The sequence below is a fragment of the Macaca thibetana genome, chromosome 19 (genome assembly GCF_024542745.1).
Source record: "Macaca thibetana thibetana isolate TM-01 chromosome 19, ASM2454274v1, whole genome shotgun sequence".
In the NCBI taxonomy this organism is placed as follows: Eukaryota; Metazoa; Chordata; class Mammalia; order Primates; family Cercopithecidae; genus Macaca; species Macaca thibetana.
In genome coordinates this window covers 23,145,059-23,161,362 of record NC_065596.1, presented here as the reverse complement: position 1 = coordinate 23,161,362, position 16,304 = coordinate 23,145,059, and the positions used below count along the sequence as shown (strand labels likewise).

At 58.5% G+C, this 16,304-nt stretch overlaps 2 protein-coding genes across 3 annotated transcripts in view; both read right to left on the bottom strand.

Annotated features, from left to right (window-relative positions):
• SBNO2 (strawberry notch homolog 2) overlaps positions 1–6,887 on the bottom strand; it is a 70,479-nt gene extending 63,592 nt beyond the window's left edge. Inside the window, exon 1 of one of the 2 annotated variants that reach the window (XM_050771044.1) lies at positions 6,774–6,887. The gene's annotated coding sequence lies outside the window, so the exon portion shown is untranslated. The remainder of the gene's footprint in view (positions 1–6,773) is intronic. The other variant, XM_050771045.1, reaches the window with a different exon arrangement.
• TMEM259 (transmembrane protein 259) overlaps positions 1–16,304 on the bottom strand; it is a 202,452-nt gene that overhangs the window by 164,012 nt on the left and 22,136 nt on the right. The window lies entirely within an intron of this gene.

The window sequence follows — 16,304 nt, the reverse complement described above, 5'->3', positions numbered from 1 at the left end:
CATGACGCCATCCCTCCCTCCGAGAAGTCAGCAGAGCAAAGTCCCTCTCAGGCTTCTGACCTGACCTCCCCTCCTCCAGACGGAGAAGGCTCCCACATGAGGACATCTGTGACGATGCCAGGCCCCGAGGAATCCAGGGCGGTCCCTCTGCAGAGCCCCTGTGCCCTGGGAGGCACCTCACCCATGGCTCCAGGGGGTGGGGGGGACCGTGGCACCTCTGGGGCTGACCCAGACCCGCAGGACACAGCGCCAGACCATGAGGTCTCAGCCTGCAGTCAGGCCACATGCACGGAAACCCAGGTTCCTGAATGGCCAGCCAGGGGCAAAGCCGGCCACTGAGTACGCGAGCAGGCTCTGGGGGACACGGTCCCGCTCCTTCAGGGGCCCAGAGGCTGTGGATGTGGAACTCAAGTATCCTCCTCTCAGCGTAACCTCCCTGCCCCTCCCACGTCCTCCAAGTGGGGCAGGAGCTGCCTCACCAGAGCTGGGGGAGGGGGCCACACAGATGCACCCCTGGGGAGGGGCAGCGGAGACTCCTGGCAGGAATGTGGCCAAGGTTTCTAGACCATCTGGTTTTTCAAGAGAAGCCACAAGTCTGGGTTTGGGGGTGGCAGCCCCTGATGTTCCAAAGTCGGCAAGCAGTTCAGGCAGCCACACCCCCACCCTGGGGCAGTGTTGGGCGCCCAGCCCTCAGGGTCACTCCGAGAGCGCCTGCCTCCACCTGGGGGCTCGCAGCTCCCCCGAGCTCCTGGCGGTCACGGTCATTCCAGGATCTGATAAAAGCCCCCGAAAATGCCCCTGGTCAGCCCAGCCACACCCGGGCAACACCAACAGCCATTCTCCGCCCGGCCCTAGCGCCCAGCGGAGACCCCCCCGCAGCTTCCGGGCCCCCCCAGCGAGAACATTCCAGTCACAGTGATGTCGCCCCGAGAAGCTCCTCGCCGTCCCCGTGGCCTTGGAATCCCCTTCACACCCACGGGTTCCAGGCACCCTGGCGACTGCCTGTTCCCACGGAGCCTGGCCCTCTCACAGCGCAGGGAGGCCGCGGTCATTGGGCACGGGTCCTGCGACCCGCTGCACCCGGCCCCTGGGCACCAGAGGCCAGGTGGTGAGCACAGCGGACCCCAGGGGCAGCCTTCCTCAGTTTACCTGACACGCAGAGGAAGACGCCTCCTCGCTCCAGGCTGGACGGGCAGCCGACGACGGTACGGGGCCATGGCAGGGCCGGGACTTTCTCTGTGACCCTCCCCGGCTGCCCCTCCCCAGCAAGTGAGTCAGTTCCAGAAACCTTTACTGCCCGCCAGGCCCGACGGCTCCCCGGCTCCCCCTCCCCACGCCCCAGCACCCAGGGCCTTGGCCCCAGGAGCCACAGCGGCAGCAACTCCCAGGAAACGTCAGGGACCCGCCTGCCAGAACCTGGCACACATCACTTTCAAAACACAGCGGGGCCTGGAACCCAGGCCAAGGCCGCCTCTTTCAGTTTCACTTGGGCGCTTGTTCTTGCTGGGGACGGAGGCTCATCGCAGGGCTCCGGGAAGCGCAGGCACGAGTCACGAAGCAGGTCACTGAGACAGTGGGGCACCAGGCCCACCAGTCCCATCTATGACCCCAGCCAGGGCCCAGCACTCCCATGCCCTGCACTGCACGGTGCCTGCAGGGGAGCTGACTCCACAACGACTCTCCGGGCCCCTCCTCCCGCCCCATCACTCATGGGGTCGTCCAGGGCGAGAGGCCCAGGAAAATCCGCAGGAGAGCTAGGGCACAGGGCACGTGCGCGGCCCCAGGCTGAGGCCTCCACGGGACTGAGCTTCAGGGCCACGCCACCACGCTGAGCTCTCAGAGGGCCTCCGCCTGGACCACCAGGCACCCTCAGGCTGACCGGACCCTGTGCGCCGCCACCCATGTGGCCCAAGGCCTGTCCCCCTCATGCCAGGAGTCCCCTAGGGCCCCTTCGAGTACAACACAGCATTCCCTGCCCCCCCGAAGCAGCGAGTGGTTCAGGGGCAGAGCGGGGCCTGGCCGAGGGGCCCCTGGGGGGTGGGGTGATGCCATCACTGTTGCTGTCCTAGAGGCCGGGACAGGACGGCTGCCCAGCACCCCGATGCGAGCTGGCTGCAGGGCTGCCTGGCCGGTTCCCGGGGACACCACGCTCAACCCCGTAGTGACAACAGGGCATTCTGAAGGACAGGCAGGTCTTACTTTCTGTTAAACACTTATTTTTCCTGAGATACAATCCACACCAGGAGGGGCACCTGTCTGGAGCATCTGACTCAATGGTTTCAATGTATTCGGAGGCGGACCACCATAGCCTCTAATTCCAGGACATTCCGTTCCCCCAAAACACAGCCCTGTCCCCAACAGCAGTCACTCCCCACCCCTCTACGGCCCCTGCAACCACACGTCCACTTCCCGTCTGTGGACTGCCCTGCTCTGAACACGTGACCACACGTCTACGTCCCATCTGTGGGCTGCTCTGCCGTGGACGCATCACATGAGCGGAGTCACGTGCGGTGGCCTTTTGTGTCTGGCGTCTCTCCGCGAGCACGCCTCCGCAGAGCATCCGTGCTGGGCGCACAGCAGATCTAACCTCCACCTCCTCACGGGGCCCAGGATGCCCTGGGCGAGAGCAGATGAGGCCCACACGTCCGAAATCCCCGTCTTGGCCAAAACCCCAGGTTTGCCTTCGCCCCCAGGGCTGAGCCCTCTCCTGAGTCCTGCGCCCTGCGAAGGGGTGACTGCACCTCCCAGCAAAGAGGCAAGGTGACCACGGAGCTGGCAGTCTGCTCTTCGTCCCAGCCCGAGGGTGCAGGTGCCAGCTGACCTCCCAGGGACTAGGGGCGAGAGCACACAGGCAAGGGGCAGGGCTGAGAGTCCACCCACACTGCTGGGCGGACAGCGGGCAGGCCAGGACGAGAACCAGGTCGGGGTGACCTCGCTCTCAGGCTACAACAGGCAGCTGGACACACCCGGCCCTCCCCGTGTGCTGTCTGACCACACAGCCCTTGGCTGTGGAAAAAGTGACTGGAGGCACTCCAGGCCTGCCCACAACAAATCACACGCACATGTGCACATAACACATACAAACATACAAAACACATGTGCACAAGACACGCACAGGCAGGGGTGCATGGGAACAGGCAGCATGCACACAACACACACCACACACACACACACACTGGACACGTGCATAACACGAGCACAGGTGCACAAGCAACATGTGTGCACACACAACATGCACACAGACCACACGTTTGCACAAGCACGGGTGCACAGGTGATACACGCACCCACAACACACACGCACACACAAAACACACGCGTAAGCAACACACACGCAAGCACAGGCAACATGCAACACACACATAACATGAGCACACACACAAAATACACACAACCAAAACACACACACAAAACACGCGTGAGCAACACACACGCGAGCACAGACAACATGCAACACACACATAACATGAGCACACACACAAAATACACACAACAACCAAAACACACACACAATGCACGAGAATGGGCACACAGGCACGGGCAACACACAACAACATACACGCATGCATAACAGACTCATGAACATGGGTACACAGGTACACACACAACACACAAACAGGTGCACAGGTACACACACAACACACAAACACAGGTGCACAGCTACACACACAACACACAAACACGGGTGCACAGGCACACACACCGTGCACCCATAAAACACACGCGTATGAAACACACAAACAACACACACATGCACAAGAGCACACAGCCACGGGCACGCACATTCACACACGGAGAAGGCACACGCATCCGTACGACGCACACAGAACGCACACGCGTCCGTACGACGCAGAGAACGCACACGCGTCCGTACGACGCGCACGGAACGCACACGCCTCCGTACGACGCGCACGGAACGCACACGCCTCCGTATGACGCACGCACACGGAACGCACACAGAACGCACACGCGTCCGTACGACGCACACAGAACGCACACGCATCCGTACGACACACAGAATACACACCTCCATACAACACACAGGCACACAACACGCATGTGCATGCACATGGCACAACATGCAGATACACAAAGACACGTGTACACACACATGCACAGCCCCCGGGCCGCACTGGCGCCATGGGGGGGCTGCCTCCACATGGCCTCCAGGAGCGTTTACAGCTGTGGATTACATGACACCGCCCCCTTCCCAGAGCTGATCCCACCCCCCCAGCATGGGGGCCCCCTGGGAGGGGGGCCTCTGGGAGCTGGACTGGTTCTGCAGACAGTTGCTTCTTTGTTCAGGGCAGAGCTCACTCTTGCGGTGTTGGCGTTTCCGCCTGGGCCCTGCCGGAGGGGCATCCGTGACTCTGCTGGAGCCGGGTTGGGCGAAGCCCAAGCTGGTCACACCCCCGAGGGTGGGGGAGGCCTTAGGCAGCAAGTAGATGGGGGGGTCTAGGGGTGGCTGGCGCAACCTCTCTCCGCCTCGGTTTCCCCACCAGGTGAGAGGGCAGTGACTGCCCACGGTCGTGCGGCTGGGGAACCTGCACCCTCTCCTCCGCACCTGCACACCTGGGCACCTCCCATCTAGCCCAGACTCCAACCGACAGTGAATGGACGAGCGACGCTCTTGTTGCCTCTTCTGTGCTCCGCCTCACAGGCTCCCTCCCACTGGAAGTCCGGCCCCTGCCTGCACAGCCCCCTCCACACCAGGGTCCCTCTGGCTCCTGGCAGGTGTGGGCAGATGTCTGCTGGGATCCTCAGAGTTAAACAAAAGCCTCCTCCCTGTGCTGTGAAATCACACTCCAGGGGCTGGCAGGCGCCTTCCCAAGTCCTTCCCTCTCCAAGGACCAGAGCCTGCCTGCGTCTCCCCTGCTGTGGGAGACCCTGGGGCCCCTATCCTGCTGTTCTCCATCCCACCCACTGAGGGGCCCAGATCTCAAATTCGCCCTTTACTTGGCAAGAACTCTGAAGGTGGCCCGGAGCAGGCCACTGTGAGGAGCCATCACTCCACGGCCGGGGCCACCCCTGGGAAAATCCAGGGCTGGGCAGCCAGATCCCTGAAGGCCAGAGGCTGTCTGGGAAGAAAGGGCGTGGACAGCACCTGCCCAGCCTGCCACAAACTCTCTGGGTCCCAGGTCCCCACCGCTCGTCTTCCAGGGCCAAGTCAGGGAGACCCACCATCCCAGGGAGAGCACCCAAAACAGCACAGCACTCCTGGCCGCCCTGGCCCCGAGGAAGAGGCCTGGAAGACAGTTTGAAGCCTGTAATTCCCGTGTAATCGGGCTGGTTCCCCATGGGGTCCGCGGCCCCGGGGCCCTGGCTCCTTCCATACTCTTCTCTCGAACCTCGGCTCCCTCTGCCCCTCCGTAAAACACTCACCGCACCCCCCTACCCACAAAACTGGCAGCCAGCATCAGCACAGGCCAGCTCCGAGGCTGGGCACTCTCGCTGACAGGGCGTGCAACAGATGGCACCAAACCCATCCCGTCCCGGCAGTCACAGGCAGGAAGGACGTTCCCGAGCAGGCGGGACCAACAGGCATTCCGGGAAGAAGCAGCCAGGGGAAGACCCGACTACACATTTTATAGATTTTTTTTTTTTTTTTTTTTTTTTTTTTTACTTTTCAGAATGTTAATCAGTTCATCCGAGGAGACACCCACCGTCCCTGCCCCAGCACCATCCGTGCCCGGCGTCCCTGGAGGTGCTGGGTGGGCTCTCCACAACGCCTGCCCGCCAAGCCCCAGGTCAGTCTGGGGATTGGTCCCTCCAGGCCCCACCAGCCTTATTCTTCGGGGCTCTGGGGTGCTGAGAAGAGCGCCCTACGGGGGACAGGACCCACCAGGCGGCCGGCGCTTCCCATTCGCCGACACACGCTGTGCCCGGGCCCCACTCAGGCCATCTCAGCCCGCTACCCTCCCTCCCGCCTGTCCCTGGAAGCCGGGTTTGAATGCGACCCGCACTCCCACCCCCAACACGCTCTGCAGACTCCGCCCAGACGGCTCCGGGGTCACCTAGTATCAGCAAGCCCCCATCCCAAACCGGGGGACCTCCACGCAGAAACCGAGAAACTATCTGCCCCAGAAAAGAAGTCGGAGGCCCCGGGGGCGGGAGCGGCGGGGGGAGCTGGCGAGGGAGGGAGAGAGGACTGCGCTGCGGGGCGAGAGGGCAGGGGCCCTGGGACCGGGTACAAGGAGGAGGAAAGGGCACGAACGCCCAAGGAGCCTGGAGTCAGGAATCGGGGAGGCAGGAGAGATCGGGGGTCACGAGGCGCACGGAGTCGAGAGTCCCCAAAAGGGAAGGGCAGGATACCGAGGAAAAGCGGATGCGGGGTCACCACGGGGCTCGGGGGCGCCGAGGAGTGCGGGGTCAAAGGTTACCAGAAAACGAAAAGTCGGGGGTCACCAAGCAGCGCGGGACAGGGAGGCACCGGGAAGAGCGGGAAGGAAAGGTTGGGAGGGTTGTCGTGGAAGGTGGGGTCAGGGTTCACGGCAGGGGGTCGCCGGGGGGGGGGGGGGGGGGGGGGGGGGAGCAGGTCAAGGTTCACGGCGGTGGTCGCGGTGCAGCCCGAAGTCAACGCTGGCGGCGAAGGGCGGGGTCGGAAGGGGTCGCAGCGGAGAGCGGGGGTCGCGCCGCGCTCGCCCCCGCCCCGCGGCCCCCAGAACCCCCAGCCCCGGGCGCAAGGGTCCGCGGGGAGCGCCGGACCCACAGGCGGGGTCGGGCCAGGCAGGGGTTGCGGTGGAGTGGGGGCGGGGGTCGCAACCAGAGCCTCACCTCGAGCCCGGGTCTGGCCGGGCGCGGAGCCCGCAGCGCCTCAGTTTCTCCGAGCCTCGCAGCGGCCGCCGCTCACTTCCGGGTTTCGGGCGCCATCTTGGGGGCCCCGCGCACTTCCGGTCATGCCGCGGGGCGGGGCCTCCAGCTGTGGGGGCGTGGTCTCTCTTAGGGGGCGGGGCTACCTTCCAGGCCAATCCCTTGAGGCCCTTCCGCTGTCCGGAAGGGGCTGGGACTCCCAGGGCTCTGGGTTCGAATCCCACCCTGCCTGGGTCTCCTGAGACCCCAGCACGTGCTTTCACCTCCTCAAGCCTCAGTTTCCTCTTCTGCACCGTGCTGGTGAAATGAAACCTGTTTTGTGGTACAGCAGCCCTTTTTTCTTCCTCCCTCAGAACCCCCTCCAGGCCTCTGCATGTGCCACCTCCCCCACTGGGGCTTACTCACCCCAGACTTTTAAACTGAGACTCCCTCAAAAGCTACTAAAATTATCATCAGCCGGGCGCAGTGGCTCATGCCTATAATCGCAGCACTTTGAGAGGCTGAGGCGGATCACTTGAGGTCGGGAGTTTGAGGCCAGCCTGGCCAATATGATGAAACCCTGTCTCTACTAAATGTACAAAAATTAGGTGGGCATGATGATGGGTGCCTGTAATCCCATCTATTCAGGCGACTGAGGCAGGAGAATCGCTTGAACCTGGGAGGTAGTTGTTGCGGTGAGCTGAGATCGTGCCACTGCACTCCAGCCTGGGCAACAGAGTGAGACTCCATCTCAAAAATAAATAAATAAATAAATAGTGAAATAAAATAATCACCTCTGGGCCTGTCGGACATACTTTCTCACCCAAAGTTCTCTCTGTTCATTAATCTCTCTCCCTAACCAAATGCAGGTCTGGACACTGCAACATGGTGACAGGAACATGGGGGTTTGGGTAAGTTCCAGGGGCTACCCCCAAGAAAGCAGAGTCCTTTCAGGCAGGGCCATGGGGGCCTGAGAGGCTCCTCTTCTGGGTGGCTGTAGTGGGATGCTGCCCTGCGCAGGGAGCCGGAGTCTCAGGGCAGTTTTCCTGTGACTTGAGCTAGTGAAGGCAAATCCAGTGTGGAAGGCACCACCGCCTCCCGAGCCCAGTTTCAACCATGACAATACTGATACAGCTCCTTGGACCCAAGTGGCCACAAGCTGGAGGCCCCTGCCCCCATTCCAACCCCCGGAAACTAGAGTTGATTTGTCCAGGAGTTCGTTCAGTGACTTCTAATCAAGGCTTGGTCGTGAGCTGGGAAAACCCAGGGTCTGAGGACTCAGCTCTGTGTCCCGACATCAGAAAGCCCCTGGTCTAGGGGAGAGAGAACCTGGACCAGACACTCCCATATGCAGGATCTCAGGGAGGGTTGAAATGTCTGCCTAGGGCTTCATAGAGGACTGCATGGTGAAGAGGGTGTTGAAGCTGGGGTTTTGAAGTTCAAGTAGGAGTGTGCCAGGTAGACAAGAGTAAGAAGAATAGTCTGGGCAAAGTAAAATCTGTTCAAAGGCCTATTAAGGCAGATAATAAGTAGGTTTAAAACCTTTTTCGGCCGGGCGCGGTGGCTCAAGCCTGTAATCCCAGCACTTTGGGAGGCCGAGACGGGTGGATCACGAGGTCAGGAGATCGAGACCATCCTGGCTAACACGGTGAAACCCCGTCTCTACTAAGAAATACAAAAAACTAGCCGGGCGAGGTGGTGGGCGCCTGTAGTCCCAGCTACTTGGGAGGCTGAGGCCGGAGAATGGCGTGAACCCGGGAGGCGGAGCTTGCAGTGAGCTGAGATCTGGCCACTGCACTCTAGCCTGGGCTACAGAGCGAGACTCCGTCTCAAAAAAAAAAAAAAAAAAAAAAAAAAAAAAAAAAACCTTTTTGGAGCTGCGTGTGGTGGCTCACGCCTGTAATCCCAGCACTTTCAGAGGCTGAGGCAGGCAGATAACAAGGTCAGGAGATCGAGATCACAGTGAAACCCCACCTCTACTAAAAATACAAAAATTAGCCCGGCGTGGTAGCGGGCGCTTGTAGTGCCAGCTACTCGGGAGGCTGAGGCAGGAGAATGGTGTGAACCTGGGAGGTGGAGCTTGCAGTGAGCAGAGATTGTGCCACTGCACTCCAGCCTGGGCGACAGAGCGAGACTCCATCTCAAAAAAAAAAATAAAAAATCTTTTTACACCTCTCTAAAAAACTCAGGCCAAAAGCCGGGCACGGTGGCTCACGCCTGTAATCCCAGCACTTTGGGAGGCCGAGGTGGGAGGATCACCTATGATCAGGGGTTTGAGACCAGCCTGGCCAACATGGCAAAACCCCATCTCTACTAAAAGTACAAAAAAGTTAGCCAGGGCCGGGCGCGGTGGCTCACGCCTGTAATCCCAGCACTTTGGGAGGCCGAGGCGGGCGGATCACAAGGTCAGGAGATCGAGACCACGGTGAAACCCCGTCTCTACTAAAAATACAAAAAATTAGCCGGGCGCGGTGGCGGGCGCCTGTAGTCCCAGCTACTCGGGAGGCTGAGGCAGGAGAATGGCGTGAACCCGGGAGGCGGAGCTTGCAGTGAGCCGAGATCGCGCCACTGCACTCCAGCCTGGGCGACAGAGCGAGACTCCGTCTCAAAAAAAAAAAAAAAAAAAAAAAAAAAAAGTTAGCCAGGCATGGTAGTGCGCGCCTGTAGTCCCAGCTACTAGGGAGGCTGAGGCAGGAGTATCACTTGAACCCAGGAGGTGGAGGTTGCAGTGAGCCCAGATCACACCACAGCACTCCAGCCTGGGCAATAGAGTGGGATTCCATCTCAAAGAAGAAAAAAGAAGGTGGCTCACGCCTGTAATCCCAACACTTTGGGAGGCTGAGGTGGGTGGATCACCTAGGTCAGGAGTTCAAGACCAGCCTGGCCAACGTGATGAAATCCTATCTCTACTAAAAATACAAAAATTAGCCGGACATGGTGGTAGGTGCCTGTAATCCCAACTACTCAGGAGGCTGAGGCAGGAGAATCACTTGAATCTGGGAGGTGGAGGTTGCAGTGAGCCAAGATCGTGCCATTGCACCGCAGCCTGGACGACATAACGAGATCCCGTCTAAAAAAAAAAAAAAAAAATTCAGGACAGGGACCCCTGTCATCAAACCCAAAAGCACAAGGGGGCAGTTGGGGAAACTGAGACCCAGAAGGCCCAGAAGGCCGAAGTGATATGTCCAGAGTGAGATGCGGAAGGCATACAAGGACATTTTGCTCCTCGGCTTGTTGGGGTCTCCGTTACCCATGGTGACAGAATGGCGTCCACCTGGTGTGAGCTTTTCCTGAGTCCTGCAGAGTAGACGGACCCGAAAGAGATACTTCCCTCCACACTGAACTCTTTTTTTTTTTTTTTTGAGACGGAGTCTCGCGCTATCGCCCGGGCTGGAGTATAGTGGCACGATCTCGGCTCACTGCAAGCTCCGCCTCCCGGGTTCATGCCATTCTCCTGCCTCAGCCTCCCGAGTAGCTGGGACTACAGGCGCCCGCCACCTCGCCCGGCTAGTTTTTTGTACTTTTAGTAGAGACGGGGGTTTCACCGTGTTAGCCAGGATGGTCTCGATCTCCTGACCTCGTGATCCGCCCGTCTCGGCCTCCCAAAGTGCTGGGATTACAGGTGTGAGCCACTGTGCCTGGCTGAGACTATTTTCACAGCAAATTGAACAGCAGTTACATTGAGCAATAGGCACTGAAGATTTGGAAGAGTGAGGAAGCCGGTCAGGGCGGGAGGGTAGCGGCTGCATCTGCTCATTTCCTCCTACACCGGACCATCCACACAACTTTTGAGGACCGGGGAAAATGAAAACGCAGTGCCCCGGCACAAAACATATTTCACAGCTTGGGTTAGGCAACAGCAAAGCATCGCGCTGAGTGCTGGGACCTTCTGAGTACAGGCACTGGGCAAAGCCCCGGGTCACACACACCCACGATGCCGGCCCTGCTCCCACAGCGGCCCTCTGGGGTAGGGACTGGTATTAACCTACATTTCAGGAGGGAGGAAACTGAGGCACGAACTGTTCAGAAGCCGCCCCGAGGTCACCGAGTGAGCCAGGAAGAGGCGTGGGCTCGATCTCTGCCACATCGACCTTGGGAAACCACGAGGTTTCGGCGGGTAATTTTGCCTGAAGTGGGGGCAGTTTGCCCAGGCCGGGGTGGGTCCAGCCATCTCGGCAGGAATTCGCCAAGTCGGGGAATGCCTAGGGAATTAGTCAGATGCGGGAATTTCCAGGGAATCACAGGAGGTGGCTCCGGAGAGCAGCAGAGACACAGTACTGGGGCTCATGGCCCAGCCTGGAGTACAGTGCTATGAATCTGCTGTGTGACCCAAGGAGAGTTACTTGACCTCTCTGTGCCCCAGTTTTCCCACCTGTAAAATGGGGAGGGTGGTAATAACAACAACTAGTGGCCGGACATGGTGGCTCATGCCGGTAATCTCAGCACTTTGGGAGGCCGAGATGGGAGGATCACGAGGTCAGGAGATCGAGACCAGACTGGCTAACATGGTAAAACCCCGTCTCTACTAAAAATACAAAAATTAGATGAGTGTGGTGGCGGGCACCTGTAATCCCAGCTACTCGGGGGGCTGAAGCAGGAGAATCGCTTGAACCCGGGAGGCAGAGGTTGCAGTGAGCCAAGATCGTACCACTGCACTCCAGCCTGGGCCACAGAGCAAGACTCTGTCTCAATAATAATAATAATAATAACAACAACAATAATAGCAACTAGCTGCTACGTTGTAGTTCAGACAACTCAATGGACAGACAGTGCCTAACAGAATTTAACCACTGCGAATATTTCCAAATGAAATTCTTTTTTTTTTTGAGATGAAGTCTTGCCCTTTCTCCCAGGCTACAGTGCAATGGCATGAGCTCAGCCCACTGCAACCTCCGCCTCTCAGGTCCAAGTGATTCTCCTGCCTCAGCCTCCCGAGTAGCTGGGATTACAGGCACATGCCACCACGCCCAGCTAATTTGTGTATTTTTAGTAGAGACGGGGTTTCACCATGTTGGCCAGATGGTCTTGAGCTGTTGACCTCATGATCTGCCTGCCTCGGCCTCCCAAAGTGCTGGCATTACAGGCATGAGCCGCTGTGTCCAGCCTGTCTTAATTATTTCAATTTGCAGAAAACTTCAGACAAACATGAAGGTTGTTCATAAGGACCTTCTTGGGCTATGCCTCAGTTTCCCCATCTGGGAGATGCCAACCTGGATTCCTCTCCCAGCCTCAGTGTCTCTCCTGGGTGGCAAGAAGGACTCTGGCTCTGGGACTGTGCCCATTCTGCTGTCCAGGGGGCTGAGGCAGGTGCCCAGGGAGAGGGAGGCACGTCGCGGTGACCAGCAGCTCCCACACAGAGCCTCAGACCTGGGCAGGTGAGGTGGGCAGGTGGGTCTGGCCTGGCTCAGCCCGATGCGGGGGCAGGGATGGGATGGAGCCACTTCCTGTTTCTCCACATTCTGGAAAGTCCCTGTGTTCCCAAGCAGAGGGGGCACCTCCTCCCTGCCAGCTCTCCTGGGCGCCGGGCTCCTCACCACTTCTCCTTTCTCCACCCACTTCCCTAGCGGACTGGCCTCGGACCCGCCCCTTCCCCTCCCGCCTCTCTCCTCTTTTCTCTCCCAATCAGGCCCTTCCTGGTGTGCAGAAGGGAAAACTGAGTCCACAGCCGCTGGGCCTGCCCGACCAAAGGAGGCCACAGCTGTCACCCCTCTGTCCTGTCTGTCTGTCTCTCTCTCTGTCTCTTTCTCTGTATCCTTGCCTCCCTGTCTCTCTGTCTCAGTGTCTCTCTGCCTTCATCTCTCTGTTTCTGGCTCTCTTTGTCTCTCTGTGTCTCAGTTTATTTCTGTCTGTTTCTCTGTCTCTTTTTTTTTTTTTTTTTTTTTTTTTTTTGAGACGGAGTCTCGCTCTGTCGCCCGGGCTGGAGTGCAGTGGCCGGATCTCAGCTCACTGCAAGCTCCGCCTCCCGGGTTCACGCCATTCTCCTGCCTCAGCCTCCCCAGTAGCTGGGACTACAGGCGCCCGCCACCTCGCCCGGCTAGTTTTTTGTATTTTTTTAGTAGAGACGGAGTTTCACCGTGTTAGCCAGGATGGTCTCGATCTCCTGACCTCGTGATCCGCCCGTCTCGGCCTCCCAAAGTGCTGGGATTACAGGCTTGAGCCACCGCGCCCGGCCTTCTCTGTCTCTTTGTCTCTGTCTCTGTGACCCTCTGTCTCTCTGTTTCTCTATCTCTCTGTCTCTCTGTCTCTGTCTCTGTCTGTCTGTCTCTGTGTCCCTCTGTCTCTCTGTTTATCTCTCTCTCTGTCTCTTTGTCTCTGTCTCTGTCTCTGTCTGTCTGTCTCTGTGTGCCTCTGTCTGCGTTTCTCTGTCTCTGTCTATCTCTATCTCCGTGTGTCTCAGTCCCTTCTTTCATTACCATCCCCCCTCCCATGGCCGCCCTCACGTGTCAACACCATACCCTCCCTGTGGCCAGGGCCAGCTGCTCCAGGGTGTCCTCGGGCCGGTGCTGGCCGGAGTGTTCCCGGGCCCTGCAGCTACCTGCTTGACCAGAGCCAGGCCCAGAGTGAGATCCTGCCAGGCCAGGCCGGGGCAACCTCGGTGCCAGTACAACTTCAGGGAACAGCAAACCTGTCTGACGGGTTTGAGATTCCATGGGGGACAGGCCTTCCTGCCTCCGCACTGAAGCTGGGACAGCTGGGTTGAAGGGGTCCAGTGACGCCCCTGACCTAGACCGCAGGCTGGGCACAGGCTGCAGCAGCCTCGTCTGGGTCAGGGCTGCGCCCTGAGGTCGGGCACCCAGGGCAGGCTGGGTGAAGAAAGATCAGCGGTCGGGCACCCAGGGCAGGCTGGGTGAAGAAAGATCAGCAGTCTGCCAGTCGCCCTGTGCGGGGAGGACTAACAGGGAGAAGGCACTGCACATGCAAAGTCCCAGCGGGGGCAAAGACTCGGGAGAGTGTACAGGGCGCGGGGTGTAAGGATAGATGGACTGGGAAAGAGGGATGGGACCCTGGAGGGCCTGGAAGCTAGACATGGCCCGTATTCTGGGGGCACTAGGGAGCCATTGAGGGTTTTGGAGCAATGGAGTGGTACAGTCACGGTGGGACTAGAGGTGTGCTGGATGGGGTGAGGCACAGGGACCAAACTGCAGATCAGAAGGCTCACCTGGTAGTAGGACTGAGGTCAAAGGAGGCTGAACTGCTCCGAAGATGAAGAAAGGACCAAAACTTGGCCGGGCGCAGTGGCTCACGCCTGTAATCCCAGCACTTTGGGAGTCCAAGGCGGGCAGATCATGAGGTCAAGAGATCGAGACCATCCTGGCCAACATCATGAAACCCCACCTCTGGCCGGGCGCGGTGGCTCAAGCCTGTAATCCCAGCACTTTGGGAGGTCGAGACGGGCAGATCACTAGGTCAGGAGATCGAGACCATCCTGGCTAACACGGTGAAACCCCGTCTCTACTAAAAATACAAAAAAAAAACTAGCCGGGCGAGGTGGCGGGTGCCTGTAGTCCCAGCTGCTTGGGAGGCTAAGGCAGGAGAATGGCGTGAACCCGGGAGGCGGAGCTTGCAGTAAGCTGAGATCCGGCCACTGCACTCCAGCCTGGGCGACAGAGCGAGACTCCGTCTCAAAAAAAAAAAAAGAAACCCCACCTCTACAAAAATACAAAAAAATTAGCTGGGTGTGGTGGCGGGCGCCTGTAATTCCAGCTACTTGGGAGGCTGAGGCAAGGGAATTGCTTGAACCAGGGAAGTAGAGGTTGCTGTGAACCGAGATGGCGCCACTGCACTCCAGCCTGGGCGACAGAGCAAGACTCCGTCTCAAAAAAGAAAAAAGAAAAGAAAAAAGAAAGCAGCCAAACTTTGAACTTTTTTTTTTTTTTTTTTTTTTTTTCCTTTTTGAGACAGGGTTTTGCTCTGTCGCTCAGGCTGGAGTGCAGTGGTGTGATCTCAGCTCACTACACCCTTGAACTCCTTGCCTGGAGCAATCCTCCCTCCTCAGCTGCCAGAGTAGCTGGGATGATAGGAGCACCAATATGCCTGGCTAAATTTTAAATTTTGTTGGCCGGGTGCGGTGGCTAATGTTTATAATCCCAGCACTTAGGGAGGCTGAGGTGGGTGAGTCACCTCAGGTCAGGAGTTTGAGACCAGCCTGGCCAACATCGTGAAACCCTTTCTCTACCAAAAAATAAAAATTAAAAATTAGCCAGGCATGGTGGCACGCACCTGTAATCCCAGCTACTTGGGAGGCTGATGCAGGAGAATCACTTGAAATTGGGAGGCTGGGGCCGGGCGCGGTAGCTCATGCCAGTAATCCCAGCACTTTGGGAGGCCGAGGCGGGCGGATCACAAGCTCGGGAGATCGAGACCACCCTGGCTAACACGGTGAAACCCCGTCTCTGCTAAAAAAATACAAAAAAATTAGTCGGGTGTGGTGGCAGATGCCTGTAATCCGAGCTATTCAGGAGGCTGAGGCAGGAGAATGGCGTGAACCCAGGAGACAGAGCTTGCAGTGAGCCGAGATCGTGCCACTGCTCTCCAGCCTAGGTGACAGAGCAAGACTCCATCTCAGTAAAAAAAAAAAAAAAAAGAAATTGGGAGGCTGAGGTTGCAGTGAGACAAGATTGCACCATTACACTGCAGCCTGGGCAAAAAGAGTGAAACTCTGTCTAAAAAAAAAAAAAGGGCCGGGCGCGGTGGCTCAAGCCTGTAATCCCAGCACTTTGGGAGGCCGAGACAGGCGGATCACGAGGTCAGGAGATCGAGACCATCCTGGCTAACACGGTGAAACCCCGTCTCTATTAAGAAATACAAAAAACTAGCCGGGCGAGGTGGCGGGCGCCTGTAGTCCCAGCTACTCGGGAGGCTGAGGCAGGAGAATGGCGTAAACCCGGGAGGCGGAGCTTGCAGTGAGCCGAGATCACGCCACTGCACTCCAGCCTGGGAGACACAGCGAGACTCCGTCTCAAAAAAAAAAAAAAAAAAAAAAAAAAAAAAAAAAAAAAAAACTTGTTTGTGGTGAAGGGGTCTCACTGTGTTACCCAGGCTAATCTTGAACTCCTGGCTTCAAGTGATCCTCCCGCCTCAGTCTCCCGAAGTGCTGAGATTACAGGCGTGAGCTGCCGCGCCCGGCCTGAACTTTCCATCAGGTGCTCGTCATCAGCCAGGGTTGAGCTGCAGAAAATGCAGGGGAGGGGAAGACGACCCCCAGTTGTCCCCAACCTGGTACTCTGAACCCCCTGGGCTCACGTCTAAGGGCGACGAGGCAGACGCCTCAAATGCGAAATCCTGTGGCTTTGTCCCTGGGGCAGTGGGGAGCCACGGGGAGAAGGAGGACACCAGAGGAGATGCTGCCAGGGCTGGGGCAGAGCGAAGGGCCGGTGGCAGGGCAGGGGCACTGGATGGGGCTGCAAGGTGGGGAGGGCAGGTTGGGGCCACGTATTCATCCGAGATGCATTTCTCAGTGCCACCCAGGGCCAGGCCCCACCTGCAGGTGCCACGGCCACCACAGAGAACAGACAC